At 36.3% G+C, this 25145-nt stretch overlaps 1 long non-coding RNA gene across 1 annotated transcript; it reads left to right on the top strand.

The window, feature by feature from the left end:
- The first annotated feature begins 253 nt into the window (after positions 1-253).
- Positions 254-23044, top strand: LOC141730383 (uncharacterized). Its single transcript, XR_012581834.1, has 4 exons — positions 254-638; positions 18433-18576; positions 19590-19722; positions 22156-23044. It is a non-coding gene; the product is annotated as an uncharacterized LOC141730383 (long non-coding RNA).
- Positions 23045-25145: the final 2101 nt, after the last annotated feature.

A 25145-nucleotide genomic window follows, 5' to 3' on the forward strand; every position in this document is an offset into this window, starting at 1 on the left:
CCACAAAAAGTAATTTTTGGCTTCAGATTCAGTGATAAATTTCTCATCAGAAAATTACACGTCAGTCTAATTTCATGGCTGTATTATCCTTCTGTCTAAAAACTTAACGAACTAATTACATTCTGAATTAACTGAAATCAGAATAAGCCCCAGACACTAGCTGCTAATCTGAAAAAACATCTCTTGACAGAAGATAGAATTAATGTGTGTCTCATGCTTTGGAGAAGTTTGCCAAAAGCAGACCCCTTACTGTTTCAGGCACATGGCCTTGTTTCTAGCACAAATGCTATTTGCTGATACAGTGTTTCTCTTTCAAAGATGTCAATGCCCCTTTCTAAGGAATTCCAGCCTTGGTACGCCAAAGGGATGCAAAGTGTCAGCCTAGAAACTATACTGTCAAGACAAGAGGATTTATTGGCTCATTTTTAAATTAAATTTGTATTTTAAAAAAAGAATTTTTCATGTAATATAGTGTTCTGCAGTCCTTTTGCAACTCTTTGGATGCTTGAAGTGTAAGAATGCAGAAGCTGGCATAACTTTTTTACAATAGCAGTATCATAGGGAAGTAAATGAGGAAGATACTCCCAAAGGAGGCCTGGACAAGAAAAAACCAGGAGATGAAAGCTCAGAATATGAAGGTATGTATGAATTTCTTTTTGTTTCCCTGTGTAATTTCTACAGGAAGAGTTTCTGCACCTGCACCCCAACAGCCCAAATGGCAGGATGCAGCCATCTATAAAAAGCTTAACCACACAGCTAAAGCAGATCTTATGTTACTGCAAAGAACTGTCTGGTATATCAGCATGTATACAAATACCTGCTAGAGAGAATTTTCACCTACCAGGTCCCTTAATCTGCCTTTCTTACTTGTCAGTTTACAGCTTTCACTCTTGAGAATTGTACATATGTCCTGTGGCTGTTGCCAGCAGGACATCTCATTTCTGCCTCCTGGCTACATTTAAATGTTGATGACTAATTCTATAGCTAATACATGTAGTTGATTTTATCTTAATGTCTACCAGTTAAAAATGTCACTGCATAGACTTGTCTGAAATGAATTTTTCTAAACCATCTCTTGCTAATTATCTTTTACCATTTATAGTTCTATCTAATGGTCTGTGTTGTCAACTGGGCTGCTAACAGGCATTTCTGCTTTCTGCCTTTGAGATGGGGAAGGTGGAGCATAAACTGATGTTTCCTGATGTGGAAAAGACTATTTTGAAGGACTCAATAAATAGAAGCTACTAAAGTTGAACTTCCAATGCCATGAAGTTTCTATGTTTTTAGCTGCAAAACACTTACATAAGGGATGACTTGCTTGTTCCTGAAACCTAATAGCAGCTTTTTTTTTTTTAAGAAAATTATGATCCACAGTCATTAGTTTCAATAAAGAAGGTAAGCAGAAAATCAAACATCAATTTATATGTCATAATTCTCACTTTTATAGTTTTCAGGAAAAATATAATTTTTAGGCTAACCTAATTTATAGACTGATTATAGAATTTTCTGTAAAGATAGTTCTGTGCATGGAGGCATGAGCAGTTTTAAGAAAAAGGAGTTTGTTAAAAGGAAAAAATAATTTTGAGAGTGTCTGCTGCCATTACTTTGCTTTTAGCTTTTATTATTGTCTTAATTGTCAAAACCATCTTTATATAGTAGATGAAAATTCTTGTTCTCAAGTGGAAAGGTATTTCTCTCCTACCTCCCTGGAACTCATGCTTCTTGCATGATTTGAGTGCAATGAGGTGAAGACTGGAGGTAGTCATGAAGAAGGCAATAACTAGTTCTTTATATTTATAATGCCATAAGTAGGGTTAACAAAGATCCCAGGTAACTCAGCATATCCAAATCAGGACTTAAAAGAGCTGATGTTAGGATATTTGATGATGGATAAAACCATAGTAGGCATAGTTATTACCATGCTGGACCATTTTGGTGGCTTGAACCCAAATTATGTCACTAAAAGTCTTTAAGTTTCCAGTTATCTCAGAGGGTGGGCTGAGATGGCCTCACAAAACACACACTCTACGTTTTTATATTTTCAAGGAAGGGCAATCTTGGCCTCAACAGTGGGTTCAGATTTGCATTTGTCAGGAGCAGCGTAGAGAAATCTCAGCATAGGATGCACATATAATACTGAAAATGAAGACAGTGTCGAGGAAAAGCGTGTGAGTCTGGAGTGAGCAAGGACGGGACAAACATTTGAAATAGTTGGACAGAAAATACGGTTTTGGAAATAGTTATAATGACACCCTATTGTCCTCACTGAGTGCACCAATTTCTTTGCAAATAGGATCCTCTGTGTCTTGTTACTCTGAAAATTGTAACAATAGCATTTCACCATATCACAGAGGAAGTGCACAATGCTCAGATGTCATGGGTGCTATGAGCCATATATATGTTTAAGAGATTGTCTGCAGAGAGATATTCATGCAAATTAAATCCTCATAAAGACATTTTAGAGTGGAATATTAAATTCTGATTAAATTGCTGCTCTTTAAACAACATTACTTCTTGCTAGAATCCTTCTGGAATTCAGTAAGATTTCTTAAATTTTCTTTGCCTCAATTAATTTTAAAAATTACCCAGAAATAAACTACTTCAGTGCAAATACACATGCCATGCAAACTTCAGGATCAACAGATTCATATTCCAGAAAGATTTTCAGCAGCACAAATAGTTGGCTTTCAGGTTTAAAACAGAGGGCTTGAGTGTATGGTCTCAGATAGCTGTACATTTTCACTTTGAGGCAGTTGACAACAGATGCAAAACAACTTTTTAACAATTTCTGTTGATGTTAGAACACCATGTTACATAGTGATGTCACATCACTGATATACCTGGGGCATTGGTTTTAAACTCCAGCACAGGCCTAGCCCCGATTTAGAACTGATAGACAGTATTACTATCTTTTCCATGTCACAGTTGATGATAAATTTCTGTATTATGAAAATCTGATCTTGCCAAAGGTGAGTTTCTTACATTGTGATATGATACATCAAGCCATGCTGCCTATTTCTTTTCTATTTCTTTTCAGTTTCTAGGATTGTATTATATAAAAGAAGAGAAATTTAAGAGCAATTCTTGTAGCAAAAGCTGTATGGACCTCTGGCAGCAAAAGTTTCTTAGTTCTGTTTACCTGTGCAATAGGTTCCTCCAGTCAATCAAAAATTATGAGTTGTAATTTGCCCTCTCACTGTATAACTCTGAACTATTCTGAAAAAGCCCAGTATATATGGGTCTCTGACTATCATGATAAAGCACTTAAGAAACTCCAGCTCTGGCAAAGCTCTTTCTGCTCAGACCTTCAGAAAAAAAAAAAAAAAAGAAAAAAAAAAGAAAAAAAATACAAAGAGGAGAGAAAGGTTCTATCCAGACTGGAATGATATGAAAATGCATAAAAATGCTATCACAGAAAAATCTGTTCTCACAATAATGTGTCCCTTTCTGAAGCACTTTTATTTAGCATGTAAAATTCATGTGTATGGTGTGTCCACGCTCTCTAGCTCCACACATTCACAAATACATACATGCACACATCCACACATAAAACTCTGCAGAGAGAGGCATGAAAAGAGGACACCTAATCTGCAGAATAACTCATTCCAGCACATTTTAGCATGAAGCACAAACTGGAAGGAAATGTATGAGGGTCAATGACAGCAGCTACTGCCACCTAGAGAAATTCCAGCATAGCCTGTGATTGGTGAAGAGCAGAACCTCGAGAAGTCAAGTACAGACCTCTGATGCCAGAATAACTTGATGTGTACCCAGTTGTAGTTGGTTAGCTTGTCTACAGTTGCCTACATAATTTTTACAAACCTCAGTACAATTTGGTGGGTTAGGCATTTTCAGATAGTAGAGGACTTATCAATTGGCAGAAGTGTCTTCCTCCTCCTTCTGGAAATAAATAACCTTTTAATGTGATCAGAAATGGCTGAGACAGCAAGGAGATCTGACACTATTTCTTTTCCTTAGCTACTGTTGCTGATGAGCAGTATTTAACCATTCATAAGCAGGTTCTGTTCCTTATTTATTTAGAGAAGTTTGATTCCATAGGATTTGACAGTTTTCTGACAGCCTCCAAATTCTTTCAACAATAACAGAGATAATGACTATATCATTTAGAAATCTCTTACATGCTGTATATGAATGGAGCTACATATCTACTGTAAGTAACAGAATAATGAAACAGCAAATTGTTTTGTAGAGGGAGCTGGAATTAGATTGTACTATACTGCCAAAAGAGACAAAAAGAGACAGATGAATTTTGGAAGGACAAGAAATTGCTATACCCCTGAGAACTGCTGGTTGTTATTTCTTACCTCAAGGACGTACAAGCTCTTCCCATCTTGGCAAGAGGTAAAAAACCCTGATCAATTCATAAACCTCTAAAATTCTACAGAGAGGAAGGAAGCAGTTCCTTCCTCTAAGTGACTGAAGGAACTCAGCTGAAATTTTCAACCTGTATATTTGCTGATTAAATCAACAAATGCCACTGAGAGCCACTGAGAATTCAAGCCCTCAGAAGCAATCCTAGGTAATTCTGATAGAAGTAACCCTTCTACCCCTGTATTCCACAAGATTTTAACCTAAAGGTCCACAAATGTTTTCTTTCCCAGCAGAAAAAGCCTGGAACTTGAATGTCTTGCAAAAATAGGCAGAACTATAGGGCAATGGGATGGGAAATAGGACACATGGGATTTCTTACTTTATCAGCATCCTGTTCTAAACTGCATCCAAACCCAGGGTTTTGTTTTTAAAGACACCCAAAAGTCCAGGTACACAGGAATGTATTTCTCAGGTAATAAATTCTGTGATTATTTATATGTGTGTAAGAAACAATGACATTGGGTTTATTACTGCTGAGGAGCGCATGAAGAACACAGATGTATAAGAGCAGTTAATTAAAATCATCACAAAGCAAAAGAGAATGTGCATCACCAAATAATATCCTTGGTGATGTTGAATGCATTTCAGACCTATTTTGAAAACTGTGTATTCTGTGAGTTTACCAATCATGAATGCAGTGTTATGTTTCACTAACCATTATGGCTCATATTGCAACAGACTCAGAACAAGGAGTAAGGGGGTGTAAAGTTCCATCTCTTTCAGTTATTTGCTGTTTGGTGTATGTTATGTTGTACAAAATGCAATAATGTCTCTCCTATTAAAATACTGCTAGGCACCCATAAAAAAAATAGATTTTAAAAAAATCATATAAGGCAGAACTCCAAGTACTTGAAACCATTCTGCAAAAGCTAAAGGGTAGGACCTGCAAAAACTCTTTCATATAACTTCTTAAATACACTGCTTACTATAATTTTATGTTGTTTAAATACATGTATTATAAATTATTCAAGATTGTCTTCCAGTCTAAATTAGAATAGCTCTAGAAAATGTAAAGTAATGGAATTACTATTAATTCAATTCAGTACCTTCAGGATTATCAATTAAATAAAAAAGCAAAATCTAATCTTCCACTACCACTAGTGATATTTTTTTCCTCTTTTTGCTTCATTAATTAAAAAAGTGAGTTTTTCATTGCATGTTATTGAGAAAATGAAGGATGGGAATAAAAATAGGACAGAATGAGTAATGTTTTTAGATTTTAAAGAGGTATAATTTTGTGTTTAGAAATACTAAGACATAGCCAGTAAGGGCTTTTGAACTGGCGACAATACTGTCAGCTCTTATCTGGCTGTCCTTCAGCAAGTAGGGTTTGGAAGAGTAGATACAACTTTTGACTTTTAAGATTAACTTTAAAGAATATTGAGTTGTTTCATAAACACATTTCTAAGATGTAGAAAGTACTAAGTCTCTACTGCATAGATTTTCTCCATCTGGATGATAATTCTGTATCATATTCAGAACATGCAGAAAAGGGTCTTACGGATATTTTCATCTCTCACTCTTCGCATTGCCAAATCCATAACCCAAGAAACAAGTGTGTGAACTTGAAAACTGGACTAGATGACATGAGAAGTCATCTAAAGGGATTGCAAAGGGATAATCCCAGAAAGACTCATCAAAAGGAAAGGGAAGAAGAGATGTTTCTTTCAGAGCATGAGCACTATGCCTCACTTTGATATGGCATAGATATATATGATTCCTCATTGCATTTGGCACTGGGAACCTAAATCACACATCTGACTGTGTAAATATCCTGGATTTCATTGCACTGCATCATCCTACATTATGTGTGAAGATATCTTTTGTCTGAGTCATTGTCTTTGCAAGAAGAATTTTCCCCATGTGACCATTAGATCCCATCCAGCTCACATTAGAAGGCACAGGAGGTCACTGTTTCCTAGCAGTGACTCTCCAAAGCCCACCTCATAAGGACTGAAGCACAGAAAAAGGGCAAGGTAGGACAGTTTTGCTTTTATATAAATATAACCTGTCCTTCCATCATTACTACAGGAGTGAAAAGAACTATAATGAATCTTCTGAAACTGCAAAAGGAATTAAAACTGAATTCATTACAGTTACTCAAGCTGGAATCTGGCCAGAATATTAAGGTCAGTTGTCCCACCTGTGGTGAAAAGCAGAGGACTTTTAATGATCATGGGATGCCTTTGACCATAGTTCATTTCTTCTTATTCTTACCACACTTTCTTACCACACAGAAGAGTTCCAACTTCCCACACCCCTTTCCTACTGTGCCACATGATTTCAATAATCCTTGGGGCATTGCATGGTTCTTTTACACACAAAACTCCTGACTCTATAACTATATGGATGATGAGTTGTTCCAAACAGACATGCTGACCCAGATTATTGCAACTGCCAGGAGTAAAGAATACACCCCTGCTGGTCTATAGCTGCTTTATCCTATAAATCAGAGCCAGAAATCTGCTGAGACATTTCCTGCAAGAAAAATAATACTTTTGTCAAATATTACAAAATAGACTTGTAATCTTTGGACACGGCTTTAGGGAGCCAGATAATCCAAGCTCTTGTGACCAGCAGGAAGCTGTTGGAAAGACATTCAAGGCTTCATGAAGGCTATTTCCTTTTTATATAGATTCCTGCATCTTTCAGATTGTAGAGAGAGCTGTCAGAAATGGCTTCTTATGGAAAAGGAGACTGCTAATAAGGAAAAGTCTCAAAGAATTGGTCTGGGTGAAAACAAAATCTTTATCCTCCCAGAAACACCAATGCTCTCATGTTCATCAGCATAATCTACAGAGAACTTGGGTGGAGAAATGCAAGCTAAAGGATGCATAAAGATCTACATGGACACCTGGGGTTCCAGCTGCGTGTAACTGATGGAAGGTCTGCACTTTTTCAGTCAGGTCTTCAGATAAAATGTGGGGGCTGTTTACAAGCATGAACTGCTCATATTCTTACGGAGTCTGTGAAAATGGATGTACATGACAGTTATGGAATACTTTGCACAGCATCTTTGAGCTTTTAGGAGGACTTAATTTGAAGGAAATGAGGCTGGGGGTCTTTACTTGACCTAAGGAAGTTAGCTTATATTTAATTGATCTGGGGCTCTGGGTGAAAGGAAGTATGTAAGAAGGGATGATCTTTAGTACACAAAAGGAAAAAAATCTTCTTTCTTTTTATTCATGTACTAAGACATTTTTTGAAAAACCTCCTGATTTTTTATTATAGTAGTAAAAAAAGTCCACTTTTTGGATTTTTTTTTTAATCTAGGTATTTTCAGCTTTTTCAATATAATTTCTTTGAATCCAAAGTGTTTCTTACTGTATTTGCATAAAAACAACAGCATAGACAACTTCACTTGGTTGTAGTCTCAGAACTACTGAAATAGAAACAAAAGGGAATTAATATGTCTCAGAAGGAGCAAAGTAAAAAGGAAAATCTTGGTCAAATAAATTGTCTTAGAGAAACTAATAACTCCAGAATTTGCTGCTAATTATGACTTCAGATGTGGTATGTGCATTAATTTATAAAAAATGAAAAAAATCTTTTTTTGTTAACTGTCTCTTTAATATACAGAATTGAAGCTATTTCAAAGTTGACACACTGTGAATTCGCCATATTGATCTGAAAAAAAACCAGGAAATGTCTACAGTTTTTCATAGAAACCTCTCCTTTCCATCACTTTCGCAACTGTTTTGGCTTTCCAGTTTCTTCACCTGTTTCAAGGAGAGCATGAATTCCTTTATTATTCCTGTAGTCACAGTTGATAAAAATCTGATCCAGCTCTCATCCTGCCCTACCTTAATTGCTTAAAGCTTTTTCTCTTGTCTTTCCCTGCCAACCTCTTTCTTCTGCAAAACTCTCTTGTGTGCAAGTCATAAGACAGAATACAGATAAACCCATCTTTGAGCACATTGAAGATGCTTGTTAAAAAGCAGTGTTATTCTTCTCTTTAGTTTAAAACATGACAAAATCAATTTTTAAAGCTTCACATCTTAAAGTGATTTTGAAGCTCTGAACCCTTTAAGTGATGTGCAAACAGCAGAATCATATCACATTGCCAATCAGTTGCTTGCTACAAACTCAATTTTCCATGCTGCTTCAAAAGCATGGTATAATCAACAAGTAAGCCTTTAAAATGCAAATTAAACAAAGTGCACCTTTAGATTGAAACAAGAAATGACTCATTTCTTCACACACCAAAACCAGAAAAGTGTATTTCATCACATCACTTAGAAAGTGGCACAAAGTTATTGGAGTATTTCAGAGGTCATTTTACCCAGATGCCCCAGTACTGAACCATCCTGCTTTAATTTTTAAGACCTGTGATTATTTAATGTAATTAATATTTGCATGCTATCCATACAGAACAGATTAGAGTTGCAAGTATCATGGAACTATTCCCATCAGACACATGCTCCTTGCTTCAGAGAACACGGAAATGAAAAACCAACAAACTAAAAACAGAATGCCTTCCCTATGAAAAATATGGGAGGAAAAACTTTCTGGTCTTTTCTAGAGGAGAAAGCAGAAAGGGAAGCCAAAGCCATCTTAAAATGTTCATAATACTGATAATTGTGCTGAGGAAAAAACAGGCAATTCAATTGGGTTTCTCTAAGCTGCCATCTCCAAATCCCCTGCCACCATTACTGAGGGGAAAGTGAAATGTATTTATGCTTTCTAAGGACAGAAAGGATTACCATTCCTGAAAAAACCAGTACTTCTTTTACTCACCACAGAAATGTGCTCAAATAGGTGACAATGCTTTACCTTGCATGAACAGTATATAAAAAATCTCTTCCTCTTTTAAAAGCATGAATGATTGCAAGCCTGAAATCTTACCCAATAAACATTTAATTTACACTTAGTCCTAGAAAACTGCTTCCTGTTCAATGTTGACTTTGTGTAGTTTTCACTTTTCATTACTAGGTCTGTTGTTCAATCCCAAATGTTGGATACCTATCCTTTCTGATTAAAACTGATATTCTTTCTTTACCCACTGCTATCAGATGTTTTCCTATCATTTAAATAACTCTCCCATGTAATTTAAATTGCTCCTCAACTGCTTCAACAAATTTCTCTCTGCTTCCTTGAATTATTTTCCATGATTCCACAAGTCTTCTGCAAGTGCAAATACCAGAACTGGACACTGTACAGAGAGCATTTAGACAAAAAGCTGTGTCAGGGTTTGGTGTTTGTATCACAGAGCAAGTAACACTGCTGGAATGCATGAAGAACAAGGGTAAAAATGAATTTTTGTCCAAATTGTATATTAACATTCAAGATGTCTTTACGTTATGTGTTAATAGGTCAAAACTTATCTGGATCTCAAAACTGGAAGTCTAATCCTGGATTACAGATTTACAGTGGAAATCTTTCTTCCCAGGACACCTAGCCCTTAATTCCTCCTTTCTAATATCCTCTAGTGGCTAAAGTGCTACAGTCTTGTGACTACAGGAGCTGAAGTTCAGTGAACTTATTATGCTAAAAGCAAGTGCAAAAACAGGCTTAATGGAGCACTAGAAAAATTCAGTTGAATTAGGGCCTGGTATTTTGAATCAGTGAAAATTAGGATGGAAATACAAATAAGTCTGGATGTTTGTATTACAAATGCTCAGCAGTTAATTCACAGAGTTGGGAACAAAGCAGCCATGAATAATTATAGCAGTTATGGAAAGTTTACTGAAGGCTCATAATACAAATTATTTCAGGAGCCTGAGAAAACAGAAGGAGGGAAGTAAGCTGAGCCTTGCACAGAACTAAGATGTGCTAACTGCTCACGAACAGCTCTACTAAAGCAGTGCTGAGAAGCCTGACTTTTCAGTACTGTCCAATAAGCAGTAAATTTTGACATCTCCCTCCCGTAAAGCTGAACTTAAAGACTTGTCACAGCCTTTTCTACACTTGAGACGATAGCTTATTGCCTTTAAAAATAAGCCACATCCTATTATGTCAGTCTGACTTCTGGAACATAAAGACAAGGGAAAAACTGCAAAGACAGGACTGCCAGGAAAAGATTATCCTCAAAAAAACCCCAGATCTTAATTTTTTTACCATGGCATCAGTATACTCATTAGGTTGAATTTTCATTTTCAAAAGAGGGGAAAGAAAAATATGAACAGCAGTGTATGTCATGTGGCTCTTCCTCCTCACACCTGCTAAATGCTTTCTGCACATCAATGCCTACCCAGGAGAACGGCTGCCAACTCCCAATCTGTCCTGTGCGTGACCAGCCAGCAAGCAGGGTATTTCTTAGCGAAATACTGTTATTGTAGGAAGGAAAATTCCAGTGCTCCTTCAACAATTGCAACCAGTTTAAATCCATCCTAGTAGTGGTTCTCATACTTGATGAACTGAAAAATGCCATCATTTTACAGCTCGTGGACTAAAACCTATACCCCATCTATATGTCTTTTTTTGATACTAAAATCCTCTTGATAAATAAAACATACAGATAAGTGCTGAGCAGGAGTCCAGGGAACCCATAATTTTGTCCACTTGTACAAAAGAGAAAATCATTCCTCTATTTCATGAGAAACAGTAACTTTATTTGAATGATCATTTTTCCAATTAGTTTGCTTGCAGTTCCAGCAGTGGAATATGCAAACTAGTTTATCTTGTGAATCTAAGGCCTCACATTTTAACTTGAGTGGGAATATTTCACCACATGATCTCTAGGCTTACAGGAAGTTTACCTTTGCATTTCTTTTCTTAAAAACTGAAAAAATCCTACCTCCTAGATCCTGCCACCAACTTCTCATCTCTTTCTATTGAGTATTTCTAGTTCAAGAGCCTTTCTAAATAGTGATAGAGGTCAGCTTATAATATCAATTTTTATGCCTAGTCCATGATACTGGAGCTGGTTTGGAAATGCTGGAGAAGCATGGAGCTTTGGTGAGGGATTAAGCTGAACTACCCGAAAGAATTCTTAAGTGCAAAAAAACTGACTTAACACTTTGAAAATACATCTAATAAACGCTTTCAACATCTTAGAGAAACACCTAATTTAGTCCTAAAATAAGCTGGGAAATGCTTAATAACAACTGGGAAAGCCCCTCAGGTTTGTGACAGTAGGGTCTCTTTGAACCCACTACAACAATGTAGCTTGGGCAGCTACAGCTCCTTAGAGGGACCCTTCTGCAGAAGGACTAAAAAGGAGCCTACAGCATCAACAAAGTGTCCTGCTCGGTGCTGTTTGCCTGTTTGAAGCAATCTTACAGGAGTTAACAGCTCCCTGGATGCAACAACACCCATGAGTTTAAAAAGCTGCCATCTTATTTGTAGCTTGCTCTTCATCACAGTATCTGAGTGGAAAAGGAACCCAGGGGATAACAAACACGAAGTATAAAAGCATGTCATTCCCCTGCATGATCAATAGATCTAGTGATCCTATTTCTTCATTCCAGACTACACTACACAGAATACAGTGGATAAATAATACAGTGAAGTCAGCTGAATATTTCAGCTTGCTGGACAAGAGGATGTCTGCATGTGTGTTTGTGCACACACATCTGAGAATTCTTTAATCTTATGCCATCTTTGGTAATGAATGAAAAATGCGAAAAATCAAAAATGTGCAAAATCAAAAAAATATGCATTGTCAGTATAGGCCAGCAATCATTCAAAATTTGATGCTCTAAAAGTGTGAAATCATTCCTTTCATGAAGTGGATTCATTTTTTCTGTTCACACAGCTGAACATCCTCTGCATATTCCATACAACAGAAACCAAGGTCTGGCTGTTTATTGCTGTTAACAATTCCAGAATAACTCTCATACCTCTCATACACTCACACTAAGATCTTTCTCCTTGGGACTGAATTTGAAATCCAAAGCCCAAAATTCTGCTTATCCCAGCAGGATGATTTTAAACAACTCCTTAATTTGGAACCTAGTGACAGAATACTTGGGGTTCTGCTGTCTAGCAGTTTTAAGTGCAACCTACTTTTGCCTAAGTAGTTGGCTGAAGTTTTCCCACAGTCTGTATTCTCTAACAGAAAAATATCTCAAAACTGGAGAAGTCCCCTAAACAACTCCATATCACTGCCATGTAGCCAATTTATTTTCATATTATGCTTAGCCATACATACTGTGATGTACTAAGTATGTAACCCACTGGAAGGGAAAAAGGAAGAAACAGAGTTGACACTGTAGCAAAATCATCAGGAAATTGTTATTTATCCTGTCAGGTTCAAATGATCTGAACCCTCAGAACTGTGCAAGGAACAGGATAAATATGCAGTTTAAGAGAGGTGCCTGGGAAAGTATTTTTAGGTTTAGGAGTTATATAGGAAAAAATATCAGGTGCAGAACAAGTGAGAGAGACATAATCCCCAGACTTTAATATATGTGTTACTGGGAATCATGACACCTCACACTATTCACAAAAGGAGAATCACACCTTCATCTATAACAACTTCTGCTTACAGAAGTGAAAGCAGCAGCAGGCTTCCCACAGCTCAGAAATGCAAACAGTAGGAATGTGACTGCTTTGTTTCCCTAAATATTTGGTTCCTGAAATTCCAGAGTCCTGAGGCAACTGGTTGTTGTAGTTGCCAAGGCACGTTCCATGATATTTGAAAAGCCATGACAGTCAGATGAAGAGAGAATTCACACTGATCTGATCTCCTCAACTACAGCAGCAGTGGTGCTTTGATGGACTGCCTCATGCCAAGACACACTTTGTCTCACTTGATAGTAAATTATTCAAGCTGGAATTAACTAGGAATGGGCACTATTGACCACCTGCAGGAATTTCTTTGGGCTCAAGGTCAGCATGCCTTTCTGAATTCACTGCCAGTTTGCTTCACCAAGAAGATATGTTCTAAACCTGCAATGTTCAGACAAGCTGCTGGCTGCTTACATGTATTCCTAGTAATTCTGGAGGGCAAATTGTAAACTCTCATCAGGCAAATACATTTCTGAACAGTTGTACCACTTCAAGGGTGTACCTGTGCATAGTAATTCTATATGAGTGTCCACAAATTAGGTTTGGATAAACTGGGAGCACTGCTTGGCTCTGCACTGCACTGTGTACATGGTGATTCTCTAGTTCAGGTGTGATAACTGCATATTCTGTTTCTCCTAATTCAATTCCCTGAAAGTTGGCCAAGAGGATTTCTGCCATAGGAGCAGTTACAGCACCAACATGCAATCAATCAACTTCCTTTAAAATCCTGTAATTTTTTCTGCAGCTGTTTTGAACAGCTTCTCTACAATTACTAATTGGTCAATAAAAGAAAGGTCTATATTCATTGAAAACAGCAAAGGAAGAATATTCAACACAGAGCCAGATGGATTATTACTTTTTTCCTTTCAAATATGTTTAAATGCCAAACATTGCCACTGTGTCATCCTCTCATTAAAACAAAAAATGTGTAGGAAAATAAAATATTTCAGAGATCTTATTTGATGTGGTGGTGAAAATACTGAGCAAAGTGGTTTAGAAGCCTTTGAACATGAGGAAAAATGAGAGTTTGTGAAAGGCAGTTTTCATCTTATCTCTGCAGTCAGGGAGAAAAAGGATAACCAAAAGAAGGTAGGAAAGGCCCCAGGTTGAATCACTTTCCCTTTCAAGGCAAAGCTTCCATTTTTTCACACATTCACAGGGAAAAGTGCTTACAAATGTGAGTACAAGATTTACGGTTAAAGAGCAGCATTTGTATCATAGTGACTGTAGACTTGGAAAAGACAATATTTTTCATTCAAAAGGCATAATTATAATCCCCAAATAGAATAAAATTTGGCTCATTTTCACTAAATGATCTTTTTAATAACTTGGAGATTGCATGGGACAACAAATACAGTAGGATTATAGATGGAAATGGAAGCTCTGAGCATGTGTATGAATAGAAATAATATTTCAATCTGCGTCTCACATGGCACAGTTTTGGGTACTTGAGGCTAGCCTGTAACTTTGAGGTTTGGGACCTCTTTCACACTAGCTGAAGTCCCTTACCTTATTCATGGACATATTCCTGTATTGCACAGCCTTCAGACAGCTTTATGCATCACACAGTTTCCCTGAACCCAGAGGACTTCAGGACGAAAAAATCCACAGATTTCTATCAAATGGATTTAGCAGCTTCCCAGAACTACAGATTAAGGCTGTATATTTTAAAGTATTCTGAGGCTAGGGATGTAGTTTTCTTTATGTGAGCACGATACATAGCACAGGAACTTTTTATTAGATCTCTATGTAACACTCCAATACTCATATTTATATTGCACGTGATAACATTTCATATTATGCCATGAATACTTAGCATGCATAATGGACTTCTAAAAAGCTTGATGCAATCTTAATATCTTCCTATAAAACAAAGAAAAACAAAAAGAAATTACACAGAAGAACAAATTTTGACCAACTGTGTGCTCCATCCAGGAAAACACTTTAGCATCTGCTTTGTACTTTCTCTGGGGAGTCCTTCTATGCTTAAAATTAAGCAGCCTTTTAAATGCTTTACTGGATTAGCTCCCTAGAGAAAAATCACGAAATTCTACAGTTTGTCACAATATTTCTGATTTAATAAGTCCCTGTGCTTTTGTCAATTGGCATCTGAACATTAATGTTTTCTAAGTAGAGCTGTTGCATGAGTGAATATGGGTAATAAAAATCTGCAGTGCTGCACAAAGGTGATCGATTCTGTCCTTTCACTTGCCAAAATATATTTTCTGAATCAAATTAATAGTGCAACTTAATTGTAAAGTAGCAGCTGTTATAGTATTCTTGAACAGTTTCTGAACACAGTGTTAGAAGGAATTATAATTCCAAGGTCTTGAAATACTATATCTTTATATTCTCTCTCCTTCTCCTTCTTTTTTCATCTGTGGTCATTATTTTAATGAACAGGTTTAGCTAACACCTCACAGGGAAGGTAGGCATTAACAGACCCAATTACTATAATATCCATTGCTAATCAAGAGCTATGAAGTGGCCCAGCAGGGAGTCTAACTCATAGCCTGGGACTGATCTCTGCAGAATTTGTGTGTGGAAATGAAATTATCAAATTCCTACCAAATACAGCTCAAGGCATTTTGAGTGCTTGTCATGCTTTCTGTACTATCTCCTAGTCCTCAAATCCTCTAAACTGAGACATTGGTCCGACATAGGAAAAAATTCCAAAATGAGAATAACTGAGACTAGGAATACTAATCCCCAAAGACAGAAGGCCTTTTCTCTTCTTGTCATTTGCATTCTCTCAGTTACTACAAGGTCCAGTACCATGTGGCTACTATATTGCTATGTTCTCTAAACAATAACTGGTAATAGAAACACATTGTAGGGTTGTGTCAGCTTTTGGTACAGATATTTATGTTTCCTTACTCTGATATGTGTGGCATAAAAAAACCCCACAAACCCATAAATTTTACAATTTAAGGCAGAATAAAGAGAGGGGACTAAAAGGATAGTTTAAATATAAACTCCTAATTAATTAAGTAAATGTAATTAATTTGAACCAAATCCCAGTGAACTTAATATTTGCCTGAAGAAATATTTGGCTAAGAACTTCAGAATCTGACCTTCCTTCATTTTATTTTTACTTTTTCTTCCTTTTTTCTCCACCATGTGACACCACCATGTAAGCTTACTGGTATAAGGCGGAAAATAACAAATTTGTCACTTCTAAGTCATGTAAATATAGTAAAGATCACAGGAAAAAAAATTGTTTCATTGCATTTTACATTTGAACTATGAGTTTAGGATAAAAATAGAAAGAAAAATTTTAGCTGCAGGAAAAGTTTTCTGAACACTTAAAGAGATGAGAGAATGTTACAGGACACTGAATTTTAAGAAAGAAAAAAAAATTTCTTCAAGGTTGACTTTTCCCTTAAGCTAAAGGCAGCACATTTGTTTTGAGGACTGCAATGCAGAATGTGTTATGTTCCTTAAGAAGTGAGAAGAAAGAAAGAGTTTTCTGCATTGTTAGCAGATGACAAGAAAACAAACTATATGATGAGCCAATCCACATTTGGGGTAAATCAATGTTAGCTTGGATGAAAATATCATTTAAAGCAAAATAAGAGTCCAAGTCCACTTCATTGCATTTAATTCAATATAAAAATTAGAAACTTGGCAGCAGGGAGACGTTCTGGCACAAATCCTCCAACACATTCAACATTTTGGTCAGTCCTACTGCCCTCATGGGTCTGGCCAGACCTAACAGCTACAATTGTGCATTTGTAGGCTGAACTTCTCAAAAGTACCAAAAAAGTTCTCAAAGCTTTAACTGTTAGTCGTTTACTTTAACACATCAAAAAAATATGTACATTGACACTGATTTTTACCCTATAGAGAGCCAGGTACACAGCCCTCTATGAACACCTATTTGTGCAAAAAAAGATCTCCCAGAGGTAACGAAAGCACAAAGGTTATCACTATGATGCTGATCCTTACACTTTGATAGGAAAAGATGGAAAAATTTGAAAACAAACCAGTTTGGAAAGTAGCCAAATTATTTCACCTCAGTTAGAGTTACCAGAGTACTTTATTCCTAGGAAATAAATAGCCTTCTGCTTTGGAACTGCATCTTGCAAAAATTGTTTTTGTTTTGTTCGGTTTTGAATTAATTATTTTGCAACACAAGTGTGTATATATATATACCAATATTTATAATTATTCTATATTTCTAAATATTTAAAAAATATATATATATTTCTAAGAGAAGGAAGGTGATGTTTATTTTCTGTCTTATGAAAACATCATTTCAGAATAAGCCATAGAAAATTATTCCCAAACAAATAATTAGTTTCTTTCTCTAGGTCAAAATACTTTTGACATTCTATACATTGTCTAGAACATGTCCATCTAGACCTACTAGCATATTTGAAACTATGAAACTTGAGTAAAACCCCTGAACAGATACATAGATATAGGCATATAATACATTTACTAAAAAAAAAAAGGAGATCATGATTGGGAGGTTGTTTTTTTCCAATGTAGCACCTAAAATAGCAAGTACAGATGCCAGAAATAGACATGAATAGATATGTAAGAAAGTTAGAATATATTTATTTCTAATTAATTACTTATTGAAAATATAATGTGGTCAACTGTTAGGGTTTTCTTCAATGAAGAGTGTTTATTTATGCATTTTTATTAAAACTGCCTCTTTTCTCAGCAACTTGTAAGGATTACTATCTCTTTCTGCAATAATTTGAAAAGATGTAATGAAAAATGATCAAAAATGTTATCCCAACTTCAAAGATCTTAAACAAAAAGTGAAAGAAGGCAAAAAATTATCTATACATATGAATACAACTACAATTACTTATCAGGTCTGTACTTCTACAAATATTTCATTAGTGCAATTTCTACTGAAGTTTGTCAAATTTCACTGAGCTTTATGAATTATCATTTTGATTTATTAGGGGTGTGTGTCATTGGTAAGATTTTATTAATGCTCTGGGATTTTTTTAAAATATCAATAAAGAATTAAAAGAAAAAAAATTTTTTTTAAAGTACAAATAATTGATAATTAATATCTGCTGAGTGTCAAAATGAGATTCAGAATCCAGATTCTTAATAGAGAGTAGGCTCCAAACTGAATACCTTTGGAAAATTCAACTACAAGTGTCAGAATAAAGCAAGAAAAGTTCTTTTTGTGTTTTGAGTTGTGTCTGATTTCATTATTGATGGAATACACACAGCTATTCTTGATAACATGAAAGAGATAAATTATTGCTGAAAATAGTGGATTATTTTCTGGTACAAAAAGCAGCAAAGTGTTCTGAAACTGTACTGGGAACTGAAGATTATGCTGTGTAGTCAGGTCTTGACTGCAGGCTTATCCGGTGGCTAAAGGAAAGGAGGAATTATTGAAGAGAATGTGTAATTCAAACTTCAAATAATTGATTTTTTTAGGATAGAACAGTAAACAGCAACTATTGCAAGGGAGAAACCATTAACAATAAGCAGAATTTTTTCAATGGCAATTACAACATAATTTTAGTACTAATGACAAATAATTAAATATATTTATGAACAGTTAATAGGTAACCAATAGGTTGTAATTATCATAACCAATATTCTCAACAGGTTTCCTATGACAACACTTTGAAGAAAAATGCTTTTTCTGCACTTTGCATCTTTGAAGAAAATGCAGTTAATTGTCAATATTTTGAGCCCATACAGGCAGTTGAACTGTATGAAGTCTAACAACTGATGAAAACTATGCCAAAGGTGGGTTGCTGATACTTTTGAAACTGCAATCATTTGATAGAAACTGTGATTTTAGTTAAAATAAAAAACTAACAAACACATTTCACACAGTGTATTTTTTCTCATTGGTAAGAGTGGACAAAAAAGAGGTAATAAAGTTAGAAACAGTTCTTACACCACTTTTTTTGTTCATAGTGGTGAAAATTATGATAAAAGTTCTATTTCTATATAAACAGAAGTGATATTCATGTAATTTCACACAGAGGGAAATTTTAATCAGATGTTCAAAGTCATGACAAAATCATTCAAAATTATTTCAATCTCCTTGATTTTTCTTCTCATGATTCCCTTTTTTCTCCCAGCCAATTGGCTCAACTCCTAATAAAATATGAAGAAACACTCCCTGACTATAGAAAAGTGAGACCAGGTGGTGTTTCAAGTGAAACTGGAGATCAGTTTGCAAATTCCTCTAATTGCACATTAGTGCTTCTAAAATGACACAGCAGGGAACTAAGCACAAGCCTCATAGAAATACTATTTTTTTCCCTCAGAAATCCCTACTGTGCTATGCCCTGTGGGGAACCAAGTCACCCTATTTAATTCAGTTTCTTGTCATGTTCCATGGAAGAAATACTTCAAAAAGTCTGTTCTTATTTTAAGGTAAGACTAACTAGGTTTAAATGTACTTGAGTTCTAGAAGATTGTGTTTTCCTTGAATTACATCTTCCACCCTTAGAAGAAATTACTCTAAAAACCCTCAGAAATATGCCAGACCTTTCAGATCATAGTCCCAACTACAACATGTTTGGAGGTATTCATGTCAAGGAATTTAAAGCAAGTAAAAGCCCCACTGAACACCAATGCAATGGCCAGTAAAGCCTTAAGGGGATATTTGTGATGAACATGGTTTCAAATAAGGTAATGTTTGAATGGGTATGGCTGGAGGGACTCTAAATAGAGTTTCAGCATAAATGAGGTGTTGCTGGAATGCCAGCTCATGGATACATCTAACTGATTGAATTTTTACCCCATAGCCTGAAGGATGTTCATTTAGACATTGGGAGCCTTTTCTGAATGAAACGCAACATGTGTATTTGGATGTCACACAAAAGAATCAGCAAGGACTACAGACATCCCAGGGATGTACCTTTCTCTAAATCAAAACAGGTAAAGCAATGAGAAATCTTAGAAGGATACACAAGCAATCCAACAACTGGGGGAGAAAAAGCACTTCTCATGGTTAGTCAGAGCAATGGTCTGACAAAGAAAATCTCTGTCACCAAAACAAGGAGAAAGTCTGCTTGCTGCCAGCTTGTGGCTGGTATTTTAAAGGGTAAAGCAATAAACAGCACACAAAGTGACAGGATCAGAGGAGCATGAAGTCATATTTATGTGTTTGGGTTTATCAGCCTTGAAGACTCTGCAGCAAGGTAATTTTGCTTTAACTTTCTAGTGAGCAACACCAATCTGGCTCAGTTCTCAAAACTACCCCAGAGAAACTGTGTGCAAATAATTAGTGAGCATACAAAACCTCAAAGAAAAGTAGGTGCAAGCATATGTCATGCAGACAGTCATTTCTGTTTCCCAGAAATAACAGCCTTCATCTGGTAGACATAATTTTCCTGCTTTGTCCTTATATAAGATACTTGTACATCTTTCCTTCTCTCATGACTGGCCCAGCTGTTCTGGCTGATGTAGGTGAAAATGAAGACACAGAAGACACACTGTCAACCTGATCAGTGAGTTACTACCAGTCATACAATGGTCATATACTCCTCTCTAAAAATTAAAAAAAAAAGCCACAAAAAGTCAGTAGGGAAAGCAAAACTTAGTGTCTTATTGGTCAAGAACTGCTACAATTTCCACAAGATCTCCAAACTGCATTGCATAAGAATTCACAAAAGGTTGAAATAGATACATAAAAGCTGCAAGCCATACTTGGGAAACAATTTTTTATGCTTTTCCACATGAAGTATTTTTCCCTTGAAAGTACACAGAGTCACATATTGTGAATGCATGTTGCAAACATAAGATGAATAACACTAATAGTAATAATTTGCACAGTGAAAGTGGTCAATAATGTGGATATTTTCTTTTTTCTAACAATCTCCCCTGGCAAACATATACAGAACTGGCTAAGTGCCTTTTCTTTGTCAGGTAAGTGTCCGGGTGTCCAAAGCTGTTTTTATATCATGCACTGTGACACCTTGCCTTTTGTTCTATTTGTAGTAGGGTGACCCTGATATTAAATGGCTACTCAACCATTAATGCTGTTTAAGAAATACAGTGGCTCATACACATCTCATTAGGTTCAGAACAGAGAAAGTGACAATTTGACTAGGACAGACAAAAAGACTTTACTGTCCTCTGAACCTGATAACTGCCTTAAGGAGAACTTTATGGCTTACAGCTGTAGACTCAGGAAATTCAGTGGCCACCCTTTCCATTAAAAGTCAAAAGGATTTAGTACCTTATGTCCTTAATATACCTTTCCAAATTACTACAAAGTTCCAACCTTCTGGATGTCAGCCGCTAACACAAACCTACTAACTTTCCTCTGTCCATTTTATTCTAATTGTAGCTCACAGCTTGCACATGACATCAGTCCTCTTCAACTCTGATAAATATGAAACATAACTTGGACCAGACATTTCCTTTCTTGTTCCACCAAAAGGCCAGTGAGGGACACAGAAGAGCTACCACGGAGACAAAGATGGCTTTCCTGACTGAATCATTGTCCAGACTGAATATTTTGCCAGTGATTAACCTGAATGCATGCCAAAGCCAAGCAGAACCACTGTAACTTTTAAATTAATTAAACACATAAGTGGTTTATATCAAAGGCACAACATTCAAACAATAGATAGGACATAGGTGGGTGTATTGCAGCCTCCCTCGGCCCTGTTCCCCATGGAAAGGCATGCCATGATGCAGAGAAGATAACAGCAGGTTCTCCTCAATGACTACCTTTAACACAGCCCTTACCATTCATAAACCCTGTATTTGCTAAAACTGTACTGCATATCATTTTCCAGTTCTTCTGGAGGATATTGGTCTCCCTATCTCAACATCTCTCTGTCACTGGTACTATGGTCCTGCCAATGGCTGAGACACCTTCTCAAGTCAAAGAGGTTATTACTCACTTAGATGTCAAACACTTCCTTATCATTCATCCCTGAATTTGGTCTTGTCAATGTCTGCAAAATGCTTTGAGCAAGTTATTCCCCTTGTCCAATAGATACCTCCTATGGAAGTTGACTGGCCTGAACCCAGTGCAGGAAAAGAGGCAGGCCTGCAGAAAGGAGACAGGCTTTCCAGAATTAACAGCTGCAGAACCTGAAGAAGTGCAGCTAATGGGTGTGTTCAATGCAAGCAGCACAGTGGATGACAAGGAGCACACGGGAAAGAGCCAGTACTAAAATGGTGTTCATCAAAATTTTCTTGTTTTTTTTTTTTTTACATTTTGTTTCCTGTCTTTAAGCTTTGCTTGGAGAATTATGTACTTTTTTTGTTGAAACAATTAGCAGCTTAATGTTAATTTATTTGACTGCCATTTCACTGCAGTGTTCATCCAATACAGCTATCTTTTCCTCATTACAGATGTTAATTTAACCTGTGCATGGAACCCAGTCTGTGCATGAAATCTTTAATCATCCTTGTTTCTCCTCAGAAAACAGACAGACATTTAAAAGTCACCTTTTTTTACAAAACTGATTTTGGTTCTACAAAGTTGCCAATGGCACAAGTGATATGAGAAGGAATTTCGCCACTTCTGGATATTTCAGGACTGATATTGCCTAATCCTAGAGTGGATTTACATGACTACAAAGATGCTCTTGAATTTTTTGCTGGTCTTTACCCAGCACAGAATTCCCAGCAATTCTTGAATTCTCCTTAGCAATAACAGACTTCTTTTGTCAGAGAGTCATCCTTTAGAAATTTTTTGTGCTAACACAGTGATGTGAAAGAGCATAACAGAAAGCATGAATTGTAGCTCAGATATTTACAAGGTAGGTGCTGGGGTTTGTTGTTGGGTTGACATGCCTATTCATTGCTGTTGACATTCATATCCATTTCATCTCCTTTTTTATCCAAGTTACTGGCCTTTCACCAGTATCCAGTGCTTTGGACTTTTGTGCCATTTTTAGTGGGTTTCAGCATCACCTCAATTATATGTGCAGCATTGTAGTCTTCATTACATGAATTTCCCCTTTATTTTCACCTCACTAGATGACGAATTTTGTGCCAGAAGTAAATCTGGCCCATCGTAAGCTAAGAAATTGAGAGTTTCATTTGGTAGAGGATTAAAAATATGCCTCATTAACAACAAACCAGAACACAGCCATACAATCTGATTAACAGATTTTTATTTATCCTGTAGCCTTCACTGATTTTTTGTCCTTTGTATTCACTAATAACATGCCTCTGATTTTCTGCTAATGAATTAGACTTCAGCTGTACAGCATTAAGCTTTATTCAGCTTGTTCCACTGGATACATTGTTTGCTTGAAATAAATCCTTTACAAATGAATGAATATTAGCCCTAAGCCTATATTTATGAATGAAGGCTTATTTGTGATACCAAATTGTAGTACGGATAGATCCTTTGATGTCATTATTGAATATTTTGTGTTAAGTGTAAAGGAAAGATGCAATGTTATCTAACACAGAATATTACATTAGAATAGGAGAAAAAAACCCTGTATATTTTGATTAGGACTATTAGATAATTATGAAAATATTTTTCCTTAAGAAAAACAGACTTCATTAAGTACACATGTACTTTTTCACCTCACATACATTTCAGATTAAACTCTTTCTAAAATAACAGCTACAAGTTGGCTCATTTGTGATACAAGAAGTTTGCTTCACCCTGATAATTTATTGTCCACTGGCAAAAAAAAAAAAATTAATTAATATTTTAATCTCATTTGCCTGACCTCCAACTACAAAATATCAATTTTTCCTTTTTACCAAGAAAGTGGGTGCAATCAGACCTATATCCTCAGTAGGTGTTAGATGCTTTACTGTACTATGAAAGTTTGATTTTGGCCATAGGGTAAATTGGCCTCATCTTCTTCTGTAAGCCATATATTGCAGATGGGTTTCTCATTGAAAAAAAAAAAAAAACCCAAACCAACAAAAAGCCTCCAAATAACCCTACCATGGAAGTTTTCAAGATGAAAATTTTGACTTACAAAAGACTTATTTTGTTTCCGCATGCACAGTCATGCCTGTATTAGAGAAGCAAGACATAGGAGGTTGTAAAAGAAAAACTACATTAACAACTTAAAACAGGGAAAGAACACTTGCTAAATATCTCACAAATCCTTAAACTAGTTTCTGCAGCAGCCAGTAGCAGTTATATGACTGAATTTTCTAATTCCCAAGTGAAAGTTTAGGGAGAAGAGTAATGATGCTCTTTTGAACCTACTTGCTCTTCCTGGAGAGTGTGTCCTCCTCATCCAGGCAAGGTCACCAGGCACAACTTCTTTGGCTTATCAGTTGCAGACCCTCATTAGTGTGCTTTGAATCATTGAATTTTTCACACATCACAAGCAGTAGGACCATTTCTGGTAAAATTTTCTCTGATGAGCTCAGAAAAGGCCTCTATTCACCTCCTTTGTTGGAAGTATCAGACGCTTTGAAGGTGAGCACTGGCAAGAATGTTCTTTGATTTAGGGGGAAGCCATTTCATTCATTTTCTGGTTCTGTTACTGAGATGTGCTATCTTTATTATACAGTATCTTTTGGATTTCAGCTTTATTTCAGTCCTTTCTTAAGCACTGGTGTTCAGCAAAAGCAGAGAAACCTTAAGAAATTAACATCCAAAAATCACACTTCTGAGTGCTTAAGAAGTGGCAATGAAATCAGTAAGACAGACAAGATATGTATACAAACCTCTCCTGAGCTACAGCTATTCTCAGGGAACACAAACAACAACCAATGCCCACACAAAGGTCTGGAGTGCACCTGGCAGATTTTCGGACATCCCCTAAGATTTATACTATTATACTGGCTAAAGTTGCAACTCAGCATCTGTTCTTGGCAGCATGTCATTAGACAATATAGACAGAACAGTGAGGCCATAAAACAAATCTAGTACTCAAGAATTTTAATCCACTCTACTTGACAGCCAAAGAAACTGGACTGACTGACATATCACTAGAAGAGATCTTTTCATCTGCTACTCTTATACCTTAGTGACTTCTTTACGATAAAAAATTGATGGCATTTTTTTTAACAGTCAATATAAAGAGAGTTTGTTGTACTTCATAGAACTGCCCCTCAGAGAACGAGTCTTTTATCCTATTATTTACTATTTCTGTATACACTGAAACGACTTAAAGTTAGAAAGATTTCTAATGTGGCAGAGACTGGAATACAGAGGTGAAAGCCTTTCCATCACTTGGAAAGGGTTCTGAAATATCAGCCAACCAGCACCTACTCACTCAAATGCACTGCAGTCCTGATGGATGGATAGCTTAATGCTGCTATGGTACCCTGCTGATCAATTTATCACACCAGCTATTTCTCCACCATGATCCCCTCAAGGAAAAGAAGGGAGTAGGGTGAATAGAGCCAGGGAC

This window comes from Zonotrichia albicollis, chromosome 10 (assembly GCF_047830755.1).
Source record: "Zonotrichia albicollis isolate bZonAlb1 chromosome 10, bZonAlb1.hap1, whole genome shotgun sequence".
NCBI lineage: Eukaryota > Metazoa > Chordata > Aves > Passeriformes > Passerellidae > Zonotrichia > Zonotrichia albicollis.